Source organism: Pinus tabuliformis, chromosome 2_1 (assembly GCF_031772625.1).
Source record: "Pinus tabuliformis cultivar Carrire ecotype Pingquan chromosome 2_1, CPIR1, whole genome shotgun sequence".
Classification (NCBI taxonomy): Eukaryota; Viridiplantae; Streptophyta; class Pinopsida; order Pinales; family Pinaceae; genus Pinus; species Pinus tabuliformis.
In genome coordinates this window covers 86,108,378-86,127,835 of record NC_142299.1, presented here as the reverse complement: position 1 = coordinate 86,127,835, position 19,458 = coordinate 86,108,378, and positions in this window count along the sequence as shown.

Genomic DNA, 19,458 nt, shown 5'->3' with positions numbered 1-19,458 from the left:
GCACCTTCTTCAGCACCAGAAATATTCTACGGACCTGACAGTCTTCCCCTTCCACCTGGCCTGATTGCCATAGAAGAAATTGTAGAAGATCCTCCAACAAATACTCCAACACAATTTGGAGTCGGGATCACTCTATATCCTTCTTCATCAGAAGTTAGTCTACCACCAGCGGAAGCTCCTATAGAATCGCTAGGTAATCTTTTGGATAGACTACAAAAGTCTGAACAACCGTCAACATCTAGGACTGTGTCGTCTGACACAGCGACGGCAGAACTCCCTGCTATCACTCTGACAATGTTCGCCGGTATACCATCTGTCCCGACTAGCTCTCAACCGCTAGAAGGAGCCCACTCAGGGGCTACTTTGATAGTATGGTCTGTTCCTGTTTGTTCATCTAGAATAATATCCGGAAACTCTTATGTTGAGTCTTAATAGATTGATCCATTTGGAGGTCAATTTGGGCAGTCTGGCCCCCAAGGGCAGACAATTCCCTTGAGTTCTGGATTACCACCGTATGGGGGGCAGTATACCCTTTCATTATTCCCTCTGTGGGGATATCCGTACGAGAGTTCACAACAACATTCAGGTTATACTGGAATTACCTCAAGCGGTTGGGTACCAATACTACCTCAACAACCAAGAGTTGTATATTCGATGCAACAATGCTTACCTATGTCAAACATACCGACTACGCCAGCTATTGTGACGGTGTCAGAAGTTCAAGCGCTGCCTATTGTATGCCAACCTCAGGTTTCTCAGGTTGTAATGCAACAACCCCTTGACCCTGTGACTCAACCACAATCGCCGACTGGTGGAATGACACAGGTTCAGATGGGTACAATTACCCCTCATCTTGGTCAAACTGTTAGTATCTATCAACAGCACATGGCTTCGCAACCATGGCTAGTACAATACCAACAACCGCAATTCCAACAAGTATACCAAGGTTCTGAGCAACAAATCTTTGCTAATAGTGGGCAACCATACATTCAAAACGGTCAAAATCAACCATTTTACAATGGTCATGCCCACCAACCTTACCAAAGTTACCAGCATCAAATGCATTATGCCGGTATGCAAAGACCAACTGCTCAGGCAATCCCATCTTATCCTGGGTATGCTTCTCCTAACCTGAATCAACAGTTACCCTTTGTGGCAACTTTAGAGTTACCTGATTTAAATCGGTTAAAAAATGATCTAATCGCTTACGCCCCTTGGTGGCCAGCGATTCCGCATAAACTTCCATCAGATATTCCTAAATTTAATGGAAATCCGGGTGAAGATCCATCGAATCACGTGATGACCTTTCATCTATGGTGTTCATCAAACACCTTAAATGATAATTCGATAAGACTTCGCCTCTTTCAGAGGACGTTAACGGGTCCGGCGGCAAAATGGTACATCGAATTGCCTAGAGCTTCGTTCGACAACTTCAGTACCTTAGCCACAACCTTTTTAACCCATTTTCAGTTACCAATAAGGTATGAAATGGGAATAGAACTTCTTACCAACTTCAAACAAACAATGGCCACTCACATATCTGATCATATACATGAGTGGTGACGTCGTCGTAGAATGGTAAAAACGTACGTCCCCGATCAGCTCTTAGCTGAATGGTTTATCAAGTCATTACTGCCTTCCATCATGGAAGATGTGGCAAAGGGGGGAGTCATAACAGAAGAGTAAGTTATTGCTCGTGCGCAATATCTGGACTTGATTTACACTCAGTGCGGCATGCTCTACGATAAGATACCCGACGCCCCTAGACCGGAATTCTCAATTCCTCCTCCTCCTAAATCGAACAATGACTCTCATGCCGGCGATGGCATGATTGGCACAACAGACACGAAATCGAAAAAGGCTACATCCAAAAAGGCCTGTAAGATTTCAAGTCAAAATGCAAAAGATGAACTTCTTGCTTCGGAAGTAAATGTCGTATCGACAGATAAAGGCAAAGAAACTAAACAACCAGGGAGCAAGAAGAAAGGCAAAGGGAAGAAGAAGAAACAAGAGGAATCATCACCTGAAAAATCTTCTTCAAACCCTCCTGGAGATAGGAAACCAAAAAATCCATGCCTTATATGCGATGAGGATCATTGGACCGCAAGTTGTCCACACAGAGCTAAGGTTAAAAAATCCTTCAAGAATTCGAAAACCTCCGCAGTGTTAACTGATCCGTTTCCAAATCCAGGAACAAATCTGGTTGAAAGTGAAAATGCTTCCCTGTCTCAAGTGCTAATGTTATCGGTTTCAAAACAGAAAAATGATGCTTTGATATCGACTAGGAACAAAGATTATGGGAATCCACAGCTGTCGAACAACAAGGATAAAGATCAACCTAGTAGTTCGACAACAACTTCGACAGAAGTTGCGCCGCCTACCATTCCGGAATTGACAATAAAACCACCAAAGGGAGTAGTACACAAGTCGACGTTTAATCCCCGCGCTAGAGCGGCACAACATTATAATATAGTGGAAGATTTGGCCCAATCGCCATCCGCTATGTCGACTCTTGAAGTACTACAGAATTGCCCATCCCAAAGGCAGGCTTTATTATCGGCTATTGGTGGGATAGACCCAAAGGATTCCAATCTTGTATCCTTTGATCATAAAGGATACGATCCTCAATTACCAGCTCAACTAGCTTTCCTTGTTCAAGTGAAAGCCCTCAACAAAACTGTTCATCGAACAATTATTGATGAGGGGGCATCTACATGCATTATGTCGATAAGCTGCTGGAAAACTTTAGGATCTCCAACCTTGTCACGATCTTCGATGACATTAAAAGCATTCGACGGAAGGACATATACCCCATATGGTATTCTAAGTAACTTGAAAGTTGAACTAGAAGGGAAAACGGTAGAAATAGATGTTGAAGTAATCGATGGAAATCTTGATTACAACATCCTACTAGGAAGGCCATGGATTTATGCTATGGCGGCTGTTGTGTCGACCTATTTTAGGAAGATTGCATTTCCTTTTCAAGGAGGGATTACAATCGTCGATCAACAAAACTTCCTCCCCAATGGTTCTCAAGCTACAGGAAGCATTCCCATGATCCATGGAAGCCCTCATTCGCTTCAAAATATCGGAGTAGGCCTATTAAAAGATCCTATACTAATGGGAACTTTCACCCTTCCACCTCCAATCAACTTGGCAGAAGTAGCATCGATAGGAACCTGCAACATGATATCTTCTACAAAGATCTCAGAAAATGATATCAACATGGATCATGCAATGGTTATGCCCCCAAGCCCAATGGAAATATTGTAGCAATCAATGTTCCTAGCATGGGAGGCAAACCCAAATCAACGCTCATCAAGCGTTTGGATAGATAGGTCTAGAGAATATTGTTAACGAGAAAAGTGTCTATTAAGAACGACCCTATCCCACTAAGGTGTGACAGTGACCTTAGAAACAAACAGAGAAAACTACTTTTGTATTCTCCTTTATGAACTATAAACAAAGAGAAATAGGATGAACCAACCTGTGTCTTGCGCTAGTCCTTTGATCCAATCTCTCTCCTCTTTGACAGCTTCCAGCTACCTGCTCCTTTACTTGCCCAGCTTCACCAAGTACCTGCAAGATCACAGAAGAAGGAAACTATACAAAGACATGGGTTCATACTCATAAAAAGCTTAGGATCAGATTTAAGCTAAACATACAAATGTAACAAACATCAATGATACACAAGCATGAAGGAGAAACTCAAATAGTTTTATTGATATAACAAGAAGATCCAGGACGAGTTACAACCGATGATTCCTGATCCAGCATCAACCTCCCAGCAGAGAAGCCCCTTCTTCACCTCCAATAAAGCATAAATCACCCAATACTCTGATATCTATCTCAAAACCAACAGCAATTCTCTGCAATGTACAATATTCCAGCCTCCGGATCTCTTGGTGAGGGATCCATATATAGATGTATGCAAAGAGGATGAGTCAGCTCATGAATTGATTAGTGGCTTCTCTCTGTCAGTTCTTGCTTCCACTTGGAGACTGAGAGCCTCTTACTCATCCTTGGTTGAATTCAGTGAGGCAAGTGTCATTGGAGAAGATTCTGGAAGCTTCCATTGTCTGTCCACCTCGTAGAATGACGTTTCCACTTGTCATTTCCCGCTCAACGCACCCTCGTAGTGCATTTAGGTGCGTTGCAACACACCTAGCTAGTGTATTTGGGTGCTTTGCAACGCAGCTAGCTAGTGGAGCAACTGAAATGATCTTGATTTGACTAGTTCTGAGCAGTTTCTGGTGGAGAACTTCTGGGAGAAGCTGTAATTTGTTGACCTTGTTCCTTTAGGAGTTAGAACAACACTTTTAGGGACTTAGGAGCCCTTGGTTTATGGACATTTCATGCTTAGAGCTGTAAGGCACAAAAATGTCTATAACAGTTGCCCCCTAAAGTATGAGGCCGTTTATCGGGTGAAATGCTTTATTAGGAGGATCCGAAGTTCTTTCAATGCTGGGAGGAGACCTGTAATAAGATACAATACAATACATTATCTTCATACTATTTTCATGATCTAGCTGAGGCGGGCATTCCCATGCTCAGCTTTTATAAATTCATTTTCATGTACATAGGACAGACAATCGTCTGATGGTAGACTGATGGTTCTGATAGAGCCATCATCCTTTTGGTAGGATAATTATCTGTGTTGCAATGCTGTACATTTCAATGTCTTTATTTTCCTGAATATATATCGCAGCCCGGATGGATGAAACTAGATCCGGGGTCTTCAATCTCGTCCGATCTTCACTCGAAGTACAAGTCGATCCATGTGAGAAATGTTTTGAAGTTGAACATGGAAGGACATCGCTTGATTACCAGTCAATGATGTGAACTGTTAACAAGCGCGAGAGGAATCACTGATAATGAAAATGACCCTCAAGGTACTGCAGTACAATTCACGTGGTGTGAATAAAGGACTTGGCGTCGAACACCATGCAAAATCTTTCGGTCGAAGGTCATTGATGTAAACCTGTCGTCGGAAGTGAGAAACTTGCCATTGAGGCATGCAAGCTTCAAAGTACTGAATGGGGTGTTCCTAGATCAACTTCTTGGATAATGAGCTGATGTCGACAAGAAGCGATCCGTCAAAGGAGGGCCTTAATGAATCCCACATCAATGACACGGAACGGAGCAAATAATTTTGATGGAGGTGAAAACGATCTGATGATATATGGTTCAGGGTGGCGGTCATGAAAGAATGAAGTATGATGTATGGTAGTGGACGGGACACAGGTGACTTCTCTGGATGACTTCTCTTGAACATGTCGGCAACACTTATGTGATGGATTGGTAGCATTTACCCCAAATGTGGATGGTATGGCGAGACCATGGCGATGTGACCGGTGAATGAGACAACCCAACCCGACTCGGGCATGGAGTGGAAGTGTCATGTTCAAGAGCGACTTGCTACCAATAAAGATTCTTTGATTTTTCTTCCCAATTTTTCCCTAGTCATTGCTGACCAGTACCTCTTTATTTTTGTCAAGCTTGAGGAGGATAACATATGCTTGTTCTATAATTTGCCCTTCGCGAAAACCCATCGCTATGTTTTAACGAGCCTAGCGATAGTGAAACTCGTTCTCGTCTAAAGACAAGTTTGTCGCTATTAATCTTTTTAACGAGTCTAACGACAAAGATAACTCGGTCTTTTTCATTTTTAGAGAGTTTGAAAAGGTACGTAAAGGTAACTCTAAAATTCCTTTTTCGTCATCTAATCCCTTAAGTCCGAAAAAGTATAAAACAATACAGAAGGGATGAATTTTCGATTAGCTTTAACGAGCCGAACAAAACAAGCGCTCGATCTTTTTGTGCAATAATCCCTTAGGTCCAAAAAGATTAAAATCTAGAGGAGGGATAGCACTTCCTGTCGCTTTAACGAGCTGGAAGGCCAAAACTCGGCAATCTTTTCATATTTTACGAGTCAATTGAAAAGAGCTTAAAGAAGACTCGTCTTTTGAGGAACGAGTGATAAAAATGGGTAGCAGCTGATTCCAGGTAAGGTTTGGAATTTTCCAATCACGGCAGTGTCACAAGGATGGCTAGTGAAATCACTCTTCACAGCTGTTCCTCAAAATGGGTAAACAATCAAATGGAGGTGAATGATCGGCCAAATGAAAAGTGGAGGTGACGGTGCAAACACGACCAAGGCTTTAATGGCTGAAATGCTACATTCACGGTGGTTATTTACCAAGGGATAGCTCATTTTTTAACGAGCTTAAACGCGGGTGGAAACATTTGCTCGGTCCAGGTTTATTTTTTAACGAGCTTGAACCTCGCGGTAAACACTGCTCGATGTAGGTTTATTTTTTAACGAGCTTGAACCCTGCAGTAACACTGCTCGTGATAAGTTTGCATGCCCCCAGCATAATAACGCAAATCGAGGTGCATGCCCCCCAAGATTCATTGCATTCAACTCGGTGGTTGGAATGAAGGTTTACCTTTGAGATTTGGAAAGGGGATTTGTTTCATTTTTTAATGAGGTTGACACAGTAAAAGAACCATCCTCAAGATTCCTTGTTTCATTTTTTAACGAGGTTGACACGAGATAAGAACCATCCTCGAAATCCAAATCCATTAGATATAGAAGATTTCATATTCCACTGTGGCCATTTCCGCCAGATTACTTGGAGGCGGTAGGGCAAAAGTACCCATTAAGGCAGGGTCTTTTAGGAGACCTACTCCGATATTTTGGAGCGAATGATTGCTTCCATGGATCATTGGAATGCTTCCCGTAGCTTGTGAACTGTTGGAGAGAAATGTTTGTTGGTCGACGATTGTAATTCCTCCTTGGAAGGGAAATGCAATCTTCCTGAAGTAGGTCGACACAACTGCGGCCATGGCATATATCCAGGGTGTTCCCAGTAGGATGTTGTAATCAAGGTTTCCGTCAATTACTTCAACATCAATTTCTACTATTTTCCCTCCTAGTTCAACTTTCAAGTTACTTAGGATACCATATGGGGTATATGTCCTTCCGTCGAATGCTTTTAATGTCGTCGAAGATCGCGACAAGGTTGGAGATCCTAAAGTTTTCCAGCAACTCATCGACATAATGCATGTAGACGCCCCCTCATCAATAATTGTTCGATGAATGGTTTTGTTGAGGGCTTTCACTTGAATAAGGAAAGCTAGTTGAGCTGGTAACTGAGGGTCATATCCTTTATGATCAAAGGCTACAAGATTGGAATCCATTGGGTCAATCCCACCTATTGCTGATAATAAAGCTTGCTCTTGGGAGAGGCAATTTTGCGGTACCTCGAGTGTCGACATAGTGGACGGCGATTGGGCCAGGTCCTCTATTATATTATAATTCTGTGCTATTTTTGCACGAGGATTAAATGTCTATTTGTGTACTACTCCCTTTGGCGACTTTATCATTTGTTCAGGAATGATGGGTGGCACAACTTTGGTCAAAGTCGTTGTTGAACTACTAGGTTCTTCATTAGCCTTGTTATACGACACCTGTGGATTCCCGTAATCTTTATTCCTTGTCAAAACATCACTTTGCTGCTTTGAGATAGATAACATAAGCACTTGGGATCGGGAAGCATTTTGATTAGCAACCAGTTTGGTTCCCGGGTTTGGAAACGGATCAGTCAATACTGCTGAGGTTTTTGAACTCTTAAAGAGTTTCTTAACTTCAGCTTTATGTGGAAAATCTCTCGTCCGATGATCCTCATCGCATATATGACACCCCACAGGGGGTTTCCTTTGCCCAGAAGGGTTTGTAGGAGATGACTCATCCTGCTTCCTTTTTCTCCCTTTCTTTTTCTTCTTGCCCCCTGGTTGCTTCAGTTGTTTGCCCTTGTCGGCCAACATGGCATTTACTTCCGAGGCAAGAAGTTCCTCATTTGCATTTTGACCTGAAATCTTACGGGCCATTTTGGATGTAGCCTTTGTCGATTTCGTGTCTGTTGCGCCAATCACACCATCGCTGGCATGAGAGTCATTGTTTGATTTAGGAGGAGGAGGAATTGAGAATTCCGGTCTAGGAGCGTCAGGTATTTTATCGTAGAGCGTGCCAGACTGAGTGTAAATCAAGTCCAAATATTGCGCACGAGCAATAACTTGCTCTTCTGTGACGACTCCCCCTTTTGCCACATCTTCCGTGATGGAAGGTAGTAATGACTTGATAAACCATTCAGCTAAGAGCTGATCGGGAACATACATTTTTACCATTCTACGACGACGTCGCCACTCATGTATATGATCAGATATGTGAGTGGCCGTCGTCTGTTTGAAGTTGGTAAGGAGTTCTATTCCCGTTTCGTACCTTATCGGTAATTGAAAATGGGTTAAAAAGGTTGTGGCTAGGGTACTGAAGTTGTCGAATGAAGCTCTAGGCAATTCGATGTACCATTTTGCCGCTGGACCAATTAACGTCCTCTGAAAAAGGTGAAGCCTAATCGAATCATCGTTTAGGGTGTTTGATGAACACCACAGATGAAATGTCATCACATGATTCGACGGGTCCTCACCCGGATTTCCATTAAATTTAGGAATATCTGACGGAAGTTTATGCGGAATCGTCGGCCACCAAGGGGCATAAGAAATTGGATCATTCGTCAGCCGGTTTAGATATGGTAATTCTAGAGTTGCTACAAAGGGCAACTGTTGATTCAGGTTAGGCGAAGCATACCCAGGATAAGATGGAATCGCCTGAGCAATGGGTCTTTGCATACCAGCATAATGTATTTGATGCTGGAAACTTTGACAAGGTTGATGGGCATAACCATTATAATATGGTTGTTGATAACCGCTTTGGAAATGCGGTTGCCCATTACTTACAAAGACTTGTTGCTCAGGTCCTTGATATGATTGCTGGAATGGCGGTTGTTGAGATTGAACCAGCCCTGGTTGTTGGACCATTTTCTGTTGTCCAATACTGGATGATTGACCAAGATGAGGAGTCATAGTACTTGTTTGAGCCTGAGTCGCTCCAGATAAGGAGGCACTAACCTGAGGTTGTGATTGAGTCGTTGAGACAAGAGGCTGTTGTATTGCAACCTGAGAAACTTGGGGTTGACATACAACAGGTAACGCTTGTACTTGCGATGCAGTCACCATAGTAGGTATAGTGGGAATATTCGACACAGGGTGGACTGGTTGCATTGAATATACAACCCTTGGTTGCTGAGGTAGTATTGGTACCCAACCACTGGATGTAATTCCAGTTTGACCTGAACTTTGTTGTAAACTCTCATATGGTTGTTCTCTGGGAGGGAACAATGAAAAGGCATACTGCCCTCCATATGGTGGAAATCCAGTACTTAAAGGGTAGATTGGCCTTTGAAGACACATTGGATCAATTTGTTGAGTTTCAACATAAGAAATACCAGATGATAATCCGGATGAAGAAATAGGAACTGACCATGTCATCGCAACAGTCCCTGATTGGACTCCGACTTGTTGTTGATAACTTGCCGGGACAGTTGGTATACCATCGAACATCGTTGGAGTAGCAGCAGGAGGCTCTGCCACTGCTGCATCAGATGACACAGTCCTAGATGTTGATGGTTGTTCAGACATATCTAGTCTATCCAAAAGATTTCCTAGCGATTCTACAAGAACTTGTGATGAAGGGAGACTAACTTCGAAGATTAACGAGGGAAAGGTGATGATTATTCCGTTTAAAATAAATTTTAGACGCTTTGACACAACTTGTTTTTTCAATTTTTAAGAGTCGAGAAAAAACAAAAGATGACTCTAGTCGCCTTCGATTTTTAATGAGCCTGAAGTGACAAGTGCTTAGATGGACCTTTTCCGTTAAGGAGTCTGAAAAGGAACGAAAGGGACTGCTCTGGAGGTCTAGGTAGAGGGAGTACCAAACCAATAGCAAAACTGCAGAATACTTTTTACGGTACGGCAGTCAATCTTCCCGAATGCTATGTTCGGTGCATTGCGATCAGTAGGGCGGCCGACACGGCTTCCTATGGATAAAGGATTTAAGCCTATAGGGGTCTCCCAATATATACTCGACGGTACGTGGGAGTACAAGTCCGTACTGGCACTTATCGTCTCAAAGTGGAGGATTCACCCAACTATCAGTGAGGACAACAGTTACCAGGCTTTACGACGCCGGAATACGTCTCTAGCCTAGACCTCTAAATGTTGTGCGTTAAGTTCCAAAGCGTTGTTAGGTTCATTGAATTTATTTTAAGTTGATCTTTCTTATGAAGTTTGCCTTTTGGGATCACCACGAGATGTAGATGTAATTCCTAAAATGCAATCTAAAGATGATAAACAAACTTTTATCTCTTTTCAGCAATGAAAATCCTAGCTACTAGGGGAAAAGAAAGACACAATCTTTTCGCAAAGAGAAAAGAGCACACTGTAAATGCACTTTCCTAAATCAAGCCAAACAGACTGTCAATATGCAAATGCACATGCATGTGTTTTGTTTTTCAATTTCTTAATATTGATGCCTAAAAAGAAAGTTGATGTACAAATCTGAATTTGATTTCAAGCGACAGACACAAACAAGCTTCTTTTCGAAATCAAAAGGTAGAGATGATTATGACACTTTATGATTTTGAAATAAATACTTGTTTCGACACTAGAAAGTCACAAATTCAAACCAAAGGAAAAAGTAAAAGCATAATCGACTATCAACAACAAATAAACTTTCTCCTATGATCAAAATCGACACTTGCGACAGATCTAAATCAAAGGATGACAGTACGACTATTATACTTTTGAAATGGAAAACTGTAAATGACGTAACAAACACACAAATAACATCTACAGTTTCTTTTACACAACTGAGGCGGAATTACAGCAAAGAAAAGGGGTTTTTAAATAGACACATACACTGATCACAGGCTGCAAAAATCAGAGACAAAACTGAAAAATGAAGCAAAGAACCTCAGCTGCACAAGGCTAGGCTGATCAACGCACCTGTTACACAGAGAAACTGGATTGCAACGCAGGTTGCCCTCTCGGGAACTGTGCTGAAATGCAGGAACTCTTCACAGTACCTGCGCTGGGGCAGAAACGAGAATTCTATCTTGGTTTTGGGTCACGGTTTGCAGTTTAATCTATGGTTTTTGGCCGAGTAAAAGCAATCAGTAATGCACAATCAGAGGGTAGATTTAAAGAAGGTCTAAGAGCTATCACAAAGGGAAATCAGATCATTTGTGAATCAGCTGTTCAAATCATAAACAGATCCAATGAATGGATTGAAGCAGCAGATGTCTACTTTGCATTTGTTAATGGCAAATGCAGTTCGATTCGCTACTTCTAAGTTTATGAAACAAACAACAAGAGAAACACAAACAAACCAACTAGACGATCGTCCCCAGTATGGTCTCCATTTTGTTAACGGGAAAAGTGTCTATTCAGAACGACCCTATCCCACTAAGGTGTGACAGTGACCTTAGAAACAAACAGAGAAAACTACTTTTGTATTCTCCTTTATGAACTATAAACAAAGAGAAATAGGATGAACCAACCTGTGTCTTGCGCTAGTCCTTTGATTCAATCTCTCTCCTCTTTGACAGCTTCCAGCTACCTGCTCCTTTACTTGCCCAGCTTCACCAAGTACCTGCAAGATCACAGAAGAAGGAAACTATACAAAGACATGGGTTCATACTCATAAAAAGCTTAGGATCAGATTTAAGCTAAACATACAAATGTAACAAACATCAATGATACACAAGCATGAAGGAGAAACTCAAATAGTTTTATTGATATAACAAGAAGATCCAGGACGAGTTACAACCAATGATTCCTGATCCAGCATCAACCTCCCAGCAGAGAAGCCCCTTCTTCACCTCCAACAAAGCATAAATCACCCAATACTCTGATATCTATCTCAAAACCAACAGCAATTCTCTGCAATGTACAATATTCCAGCCTCCGGATCTCTTGGTGAGGGATCCATATATAGATGTATGCAAAGAGGATGAGTCAGCTCATGAATTAATTAGTGGCTTCTCTCTGTCAGTTCTTGCTTCCACTTGGAGACTGAGAGCCTCTTACTCATCCTTGGTCGAATTCAGTGAGGCAAGTGTCATTGGAGAAGATTCTGGAAGCTTCCATTGTCTGTCCATCTCGTAGAATGACTCTGCCACTTGTCATTTCCCGCTCAACGCACCCTGGTAGTGCATTTAGGTGCATTGCAACGCACCTAGCTAGTGTATTTGGGTGCTTTGCAACGCAGCTAGCTAGTGGAGCAGCTGAAATGATCCTAATTTGACTAGTTCTGAGCAGTTTCTAGTGGAGAACTTCTGGGAGAAGCTGTAATTTGTTGACCTTGTTCCTATAGGAGTTAGAACAACACTTTTAGGGACTTAGGAGCCCTTGGTTTATGGACATTTCATGCTTAGAGCTATAAGGCACAAAAATGTCTATAACAAATATGGTACCCCTTCAGATCCTTGGTCGCAAGTGCATATCACCGACGAAGGAATTGTCCAATCAATGGTAATTGAAGGGGCACCATGGAATGATTCCCACCATCATTCCCTTCTCCCAGATTGTGGAGAAGATACTCAAGATGACCTTTATCATCCTTCAGTCTTTGATTTCCTATCAAATACTGTAAACACGGTGGATTCCGAGCGAAACTTGTCCAACATTGAAGAGACTATAGCCATAAATATCTCGACCAAAACAGATGTTGTAGAGAATATTTATGTTGGCAAATGTTGTTCTCCTTCAGAACTGGAAATATATAATGCTCTTTTTCGCGAATTCAGAGATGTCTTTGCTTGGTCATATAGTGAAATGCCGGGCATTGAATCGGGTATCGTTGAACATGAAATTAAGATGTATCCAGATGTCAAACCAGTACAACAACGGCTAAGGTAGGTGCACCCCAAGAAAGCCGTTGCCATTAAGGCAGAAGTTGAAAAACTTCTCCACGCTGGTTTCATCTACCCGGTTCCTCTAACCGATTGGGTATCCAATATTGTCCCTGTTATGAAAAAACAAGGAACATTTAGAGTGTGCGTCGATTATAGGGATGTAAATCAAGCTTGTCCAAAAGACAACTACCCTACACCCTTCATTGACCAGATAATTGATGAATGTGTCGGATGCGAAATATTTTCATTCATGGATGGATTCTCCGGGTATAATCAAATAAATATCCGCCCACAGGACCAGTCAAAGACTGCATTTATTTGTCCGTGGGGCACATTCACATATCGAAAATTACCCTTTGGTTTAAAGAACGCAGGGGCGACGTTTCAAAGGGCAATGAATTATGCCTTCCATGACATCAAAAACATCGTTCAACCATACCTCGACGACCTTCCGGCTCATTCGCGAAAGCGGAATGATCATCCGCAGCATTTAAGAGTGATATTTGTATGTTGCCGACACTACAAGATACGACTCAATCCACACAAATGTGTATTTTGCGTCAGTTCTGGTCGTTTACTTGGCTTTTTAGTCTCCAAGGATGGGATTCGTCTCAACCCATGTAAGGTCCAGGCAATCATAAATTTGCCTCCACCTTCGAATTTGCTTCAGATTCAGAAACTCCAAGGGAAAGCAAACTTTCTGAGGAGGTTCATTCCAAATTACGCCGAACTTGCTAAAGGTTATACACGTCTTTTGAAAAAGGAAGTACCCTTTGTCTGGGATCAGGTTGCACAAGCTTCCTTTGATGCTTTAAAAGAATCCCTAATGAAAGCATCATTAATGTATGCTCCTGATTATCAAAAAGATTTTAACCTGTATCTGGCTGCAGCGGATACAACCATCGCAATGGTTTTAGTTCAAGAGGTCGATGGAATTGAACATCCTATATATTATTTAAGTAAAAACTTAAATGATACAGAAAGCAAATATTCTTACGTTGAAAAGCTAGCACTCGCAGCTATTCAAGCGCTACAGAGATTTCGACACTATGTCCTCTTTCGGAAAACTACCATTCTGTCAGATTGCAACCCCATGACTTATATATTGTCGCGACAATTTCTGGGGGGCAAGTATTCAAAATGGATAGCAATCCTACAAGAGTTTGATCTGGAATTTGTAAAATCCAAATCAAAGAAAGCTCTAGTTTTCGCAGAATTATTATGCGATCTCCCATCGTTGTCCAACGATGAAACGTCCGAAGAAAAAATCGTGGACGAAAATTTGTTTCTGATATCAACAAGCAATGAGTGGTATGGAGATATAATCATTTATCTCCAAATGTAAAAATATAGGCCAGACACCTCCCGCTCCGAACAAAAATGTATTCGATACCAAGCAAAAGACTACATGATCGTCGGTGATACACTTTACCGTCGTGGTATCGATACGGTTCTGAGAAGGTGCCTCACCCATGAGGAGGCCGAAAAAGTCTTGAATGATTGTCATTCAGGCGCATGTGGGGGGCATCAATCTGGATATGCTACAACACAAAAAATCTTACGAGCATGATACTTCTGGCCAACAATGTTCAAAGATTGCATAACCGCAGTCAGAAGTTGCCATGCTTGTCAAATTTTTGATAGCAAAACTAGAAGACCACCCACACCTCTACAGCCAATAGTTGCTGTTGGGCCATTCTCCAAATGGGGCATCGATTTCATGACATGTAACCCCACCTCGACCGGGGGGCATGGGTATATCATAGTCGCAGTTGACTATTTTACCAAATGGGCCGAGGCGATGCCTACATTAGATAATACTGGTGAAACAGCTGCCCTCTTCTTTTTCAATCATGTAGTCACCAGATTCGGCGTACCACAGGCTATAGTCACAGATCATGGATCGCATTTTCGCAATCACATGATGGTCGAATTAGTTGCCAAACTAGGGTTGTCTCACGACAGCTCTACTCCATATTATCCGCAAGCCAACGGACAAGTTGAAGCAATCAACAAGGTCCTGAAACGCATGCTGCAAAGGATGATTGGAGTTCACAAAAGAAGATGGCACCTAATCTTGTACTCAGCTTTGTGGGCTTACCGAACATCGGTAAGGAATGCAACCGGGTTCACACCTTTCAAACTGGTGTATGGCCTGGAAGCAGTCTTACCAATACAGTGTGAAATCTCGTCTCTCAAACTCGCAATTGACCTCCTCCCCGGAACTTCAGAAGGAGAAGCTCGTTTCTTGGAATTAATCCAATTGGATGAAACCCGTCGTGATGCCTCTTTGGCTAACGAAGCCCATAAGAAACGAGTCAAGGCGCAGTTCGACAAAAAAGTCAAACCCCGTGTCTTCTCAGAAGGTGAATTGTTCTTGCTTTATGACCAAGAATCCGATAAATTGGGAGCAGGTACATTTAAGTCTTTATGGATGGGCCCCTATATTGTTAAACGAGTGTTAGCAAAAGGAGCCTACGAGTTAATGGATTATGACAGAATTCCACTAGCGCAACCTCGTAATGGGTTGTACCTCAAGCATTACTATGCGTAATGGTAACCTATATGCTTTTGTTATGTTTTTGTTTTCGCTAAAGCGTTTATTTTGGTCAAGTAATCCACTTTTTACATTTGTTGCATATGTCAAACCTATTGGAGTCATGTGTTGTATATGCCGACGAAGCGAGTCGTAGTTCGTAGAACCTATCTTCCGCAGCCTGGGCTAGTTTTGATCCAAGCGGTGAGTTAGTAAGTTTCAGAGGGGTATGTATTGGTCGATCAACAAATAACATCGCTGAATATAGCGCGTTGATAGAACTTCTCTCTGATGCCATCACACATGGTATACGCCGACTAATTGTCAGGCTAGACTCACAACTCGTAATACTACAACTCACTGGTATCTACTCTGTCCGAAATCCAGCTATTTATCGCATGTTCCTAAGGGTTAAGATTTTGGAAAGACAATTTGATTTTATTCAATATCAACATATTTCCAGAAACTTAAACACATTAACTGACTCATTAGCAAATTATGTGTTAGATAGACATTTGCAACATTTATAAAAAGAAACATACCATCAATGTTTACATTTGGATCATAACATAAGTAAAACTCTGAAAATCAAAAATATATATAACTGTTTATGGTTTACATATAATGTTCTGTAACCAAGACAAAATTAGTCAAATGACCAAAAAACTCAAAATGCTAGGGGGCACCCTAGTCTAGTGATGCTCATGATAGCAAGTCACAGCCTGTGCGATCATGCGTAAGAGATGAGTCCATCGTCTGGGCACACCAGTAGTATGCCGCTGTAACCTCAAAGGTAGCTCATCAGTCCTCACATCTGGAATACCAAGAGTGAGGCCCTCAACTTGCTCCTGTAATGCTGTGAGAGTCTCAGCCACGTCAAGGTCACGAAGGATAGCCCTTCCGATGGCCTCTCCTGCTGGGGCAGCAGCTGGTACTCTCAGGCGAATTGCTGGACGAACAGAACCGACATCTGCATGTACACATGAGTTTGATTAAAGTCTTGATAGAATAAAGCACAAGGACATTATAAACAAAAAACGATAAACAGGAATATGGTCAAAGATTTTACCAATGGCGCCCCACTGTTCACCATCCGGCAGTACCAAATCTGGATCTCCCTGGAAGTCCATGCCAGCGTATGGATACTCGGAATAAACCATCTCCTGACGATCAAACCACCTGAAGAAGGTATCAGAAAATGAAATCTGAGATTGGCCAGCATGCCTAGACATATGGTCAACCCATCTCTGCATACGTGGTTCAGTAGGAGAAGGTAAATCGAGTGCAATGTACTGGGGCTGCATCAGTGGTGTCTTCTCCAAGGTAAAGGCGGTCAAAATAGAACCATACCCAAAGTTCTTCAACCTCCCACTCTTTATCTTGGTCAACTGTTCTTTCATCACAAGAAGTACCGCGTCGCACCAATTGAACACCTTCGGTTGGAGGCATTCCAAGGCATACTGCATATAAGATCGGTTGGCTACATGAAGAGCCGCACCACCAGCCATCCTACCAAAAGTAAACAGAATAGTCCTAAGGGACCTGTTAGTGACATCACGGATGATGATCTTGCCGTTTTTACTCGGCTAAGATCCTTCTCTACAGTACCGGTGAACATAATCTCTCACCGAGTCACCTCCTCGGGCCGAACCTGATAAAGAGATGGGGGCACCCCGCCTCGACAAGCCAGTCAAGAAATAGATGTCTACTACAGTCAAGGGGATAGATTTGCCCCTGATCTGGAAAACCTGGTTGGTAGGATCCCAAGCATCGAGCAAATACTGCAGTAATTTAATCTGTTGTCTCATGCTAGAAATGCAGAAAAACTTCAGCAAGCCACAGTTCCGTAGTGCATTTACTATAGCTGGATCATGAAGGGAAAGCATGTCCTCTTCTTCATGCTCACATTCTCGCCATGTAATGGTCATCTTACTCCAAATATCTCTGAAAAACAAACAAGAGAAGAGTTAGATCCTGATTTTGGTAAGAAACAGGCAAAATTTCCATTAAAAATTGTGCACAGAATTCCTTCTCTGCGCCCATCGCACCTGCAGCAGTACTCTGGGTGCGTTGCATGTCAGATGGCCTTTATACTGGCCAACATTCAACACACCTTTCGATACACAGAGGGTGCACTGAAGGTAGAACGAGTTTTTCAAACCCCAGGGGCTCAGAAAAACTAGGAATCAAGCTCAGAATGCAAAATGGAAACCATGAAATGAAAGAGCTCAGGTTTAGTTCCTACCTGGTCCAGATGGCGCCGAGAATCGTCCACAGAATCTCTCGAAATCAGCTGATGAAAATCAAGGGGGAAAAGCACCTCCAAAGCTCCAACAAACCAAAGTTCAAATGAAATGGTAAAATGAGAGGTAAAAACACTTTTTCATTACTTTTTACATAGTTCAAAGTAAAATATTAGTGTCCTAACTCGTTTTCAAGCATATATTGTTCATTTCTGACTAGCTTGTTGAAGTAGTTGAAAATAGAGTACAATCTTTGAAAGAACTATGCTATTTATGGTAAAATAAAAAAAGGACCATTTAATCGAGCAGTTTTAGCACATAGTTCAAGCTCGTTAAAAAATAAACATAAGACATGAGCAAATGTTTCCACCCGCGTTTAAGCTCGTTAAAAAATGAACTATTCCCCGGTAAATAACCATCGTGAATGTAGTACTTCAGCCATTAAAGCCTTGGTCGTGTTTCCACCGTCACCTCCGCTTTTTCATTGGCCGATCATTCACCTCCATTTGATTGTTTACCCATTTTGAGGAACTGCTGCGAAGAGTGATCTCACTAGCCATCCTTGTGACACTGCCATGATTGGAAAATTCCAAACCATACCTGGAATCAGCTACTACCCATGTTATCACTCGTTCCTCAAAAGACGAGTCTCCTTTAAGCTCTTTTCACCTGACTCGTAAAATATGAAAATATTGCCAAGTCCTTGGCCTTTCCAGCTCATTAAAGGAACAGGAAGTGCTATCCCTCCTCTAGATTTTAATCTTTTTGGACCTGATGGATTATTACACAAAAAGATCGAGCGCTTGTTTTGTTCAGCTCGTTAAAAGTATCGAAAATTCATCCCTTCTGTATTGTTTTATACTTTTTCGAACTTAAGGGATTAGATGACGAAAAAGGAATTTTGGAGTTACCTTTACGTTCCTTTTCAGACCCTCTAAAATTGAAAAGGACCGAGTTATCTTTGTCGTTAAACTCGTTAAAAAGATTAATAGCGACAAACTTGTCTATAGACGAGAATGAGTTTCACTATTGCTAGGCTCGTTAAAACATAGCGATGGGTTTTCCCGAAGGGAAAATTATAGAACAAGCATATGTTATCCTCCTCAAGCTTGAAAAAAATAAAGAGGTACTGTTGTGGGGAAAAATGCCTATGTAGGATGATCCTATCCACCTAAGGTGTGACAGTGCCTTAGCAACAAACAGATACAACTATTCTGGTTTCTTCCTTTATGAAATGTGAAAGAGGGGAGATCAGTGGACTTACCAATGTCTTCCGTTTGTCCCTCGATCTAAATCCTCTTCTCTTTGGGTGTTCACAGCTACTTGCCTCCTCGCTCGCCCAAGAGAACAACTACTTGATTCCTACGAGATCACAAGAGAACAGCTACTTGCGACAAGAGAACAACTACTTGCGACAAGAGAACAACTACTTGCGACAAGAGAAGAACACAACACAAAGGCAAATATTCATATTCATAAATGATTTAGGATTAGAAGTAAATCAAATACACTAATGCAATCATACAAATACACCAGTATATAGGAGAAAACCAAGATAGCTTTATTGATAAATAACAAGGTTCAGGAAGAGATACAACCCAGAGGGCTCCAATCCAGCATCTCCTTCCCAGCAGAATGGAATTCCTATCTTCACCTCCCTTCAAAGCATTAAACACCCAATGATTCCAGTCTCAAACCAACAACAATTCTTTGCAATAACAAGATTCCAGCCTCTAGATCTCATGGAGGAGAGATCTATATATAGTTATTTTGGAGAGAGGATGAGTCATCTTGAGATCTGACTAGTGTCCTCTCCCTCTATCAGTTCTTGATTCCACTTGGAGGTTCTTGCTTCCACTTG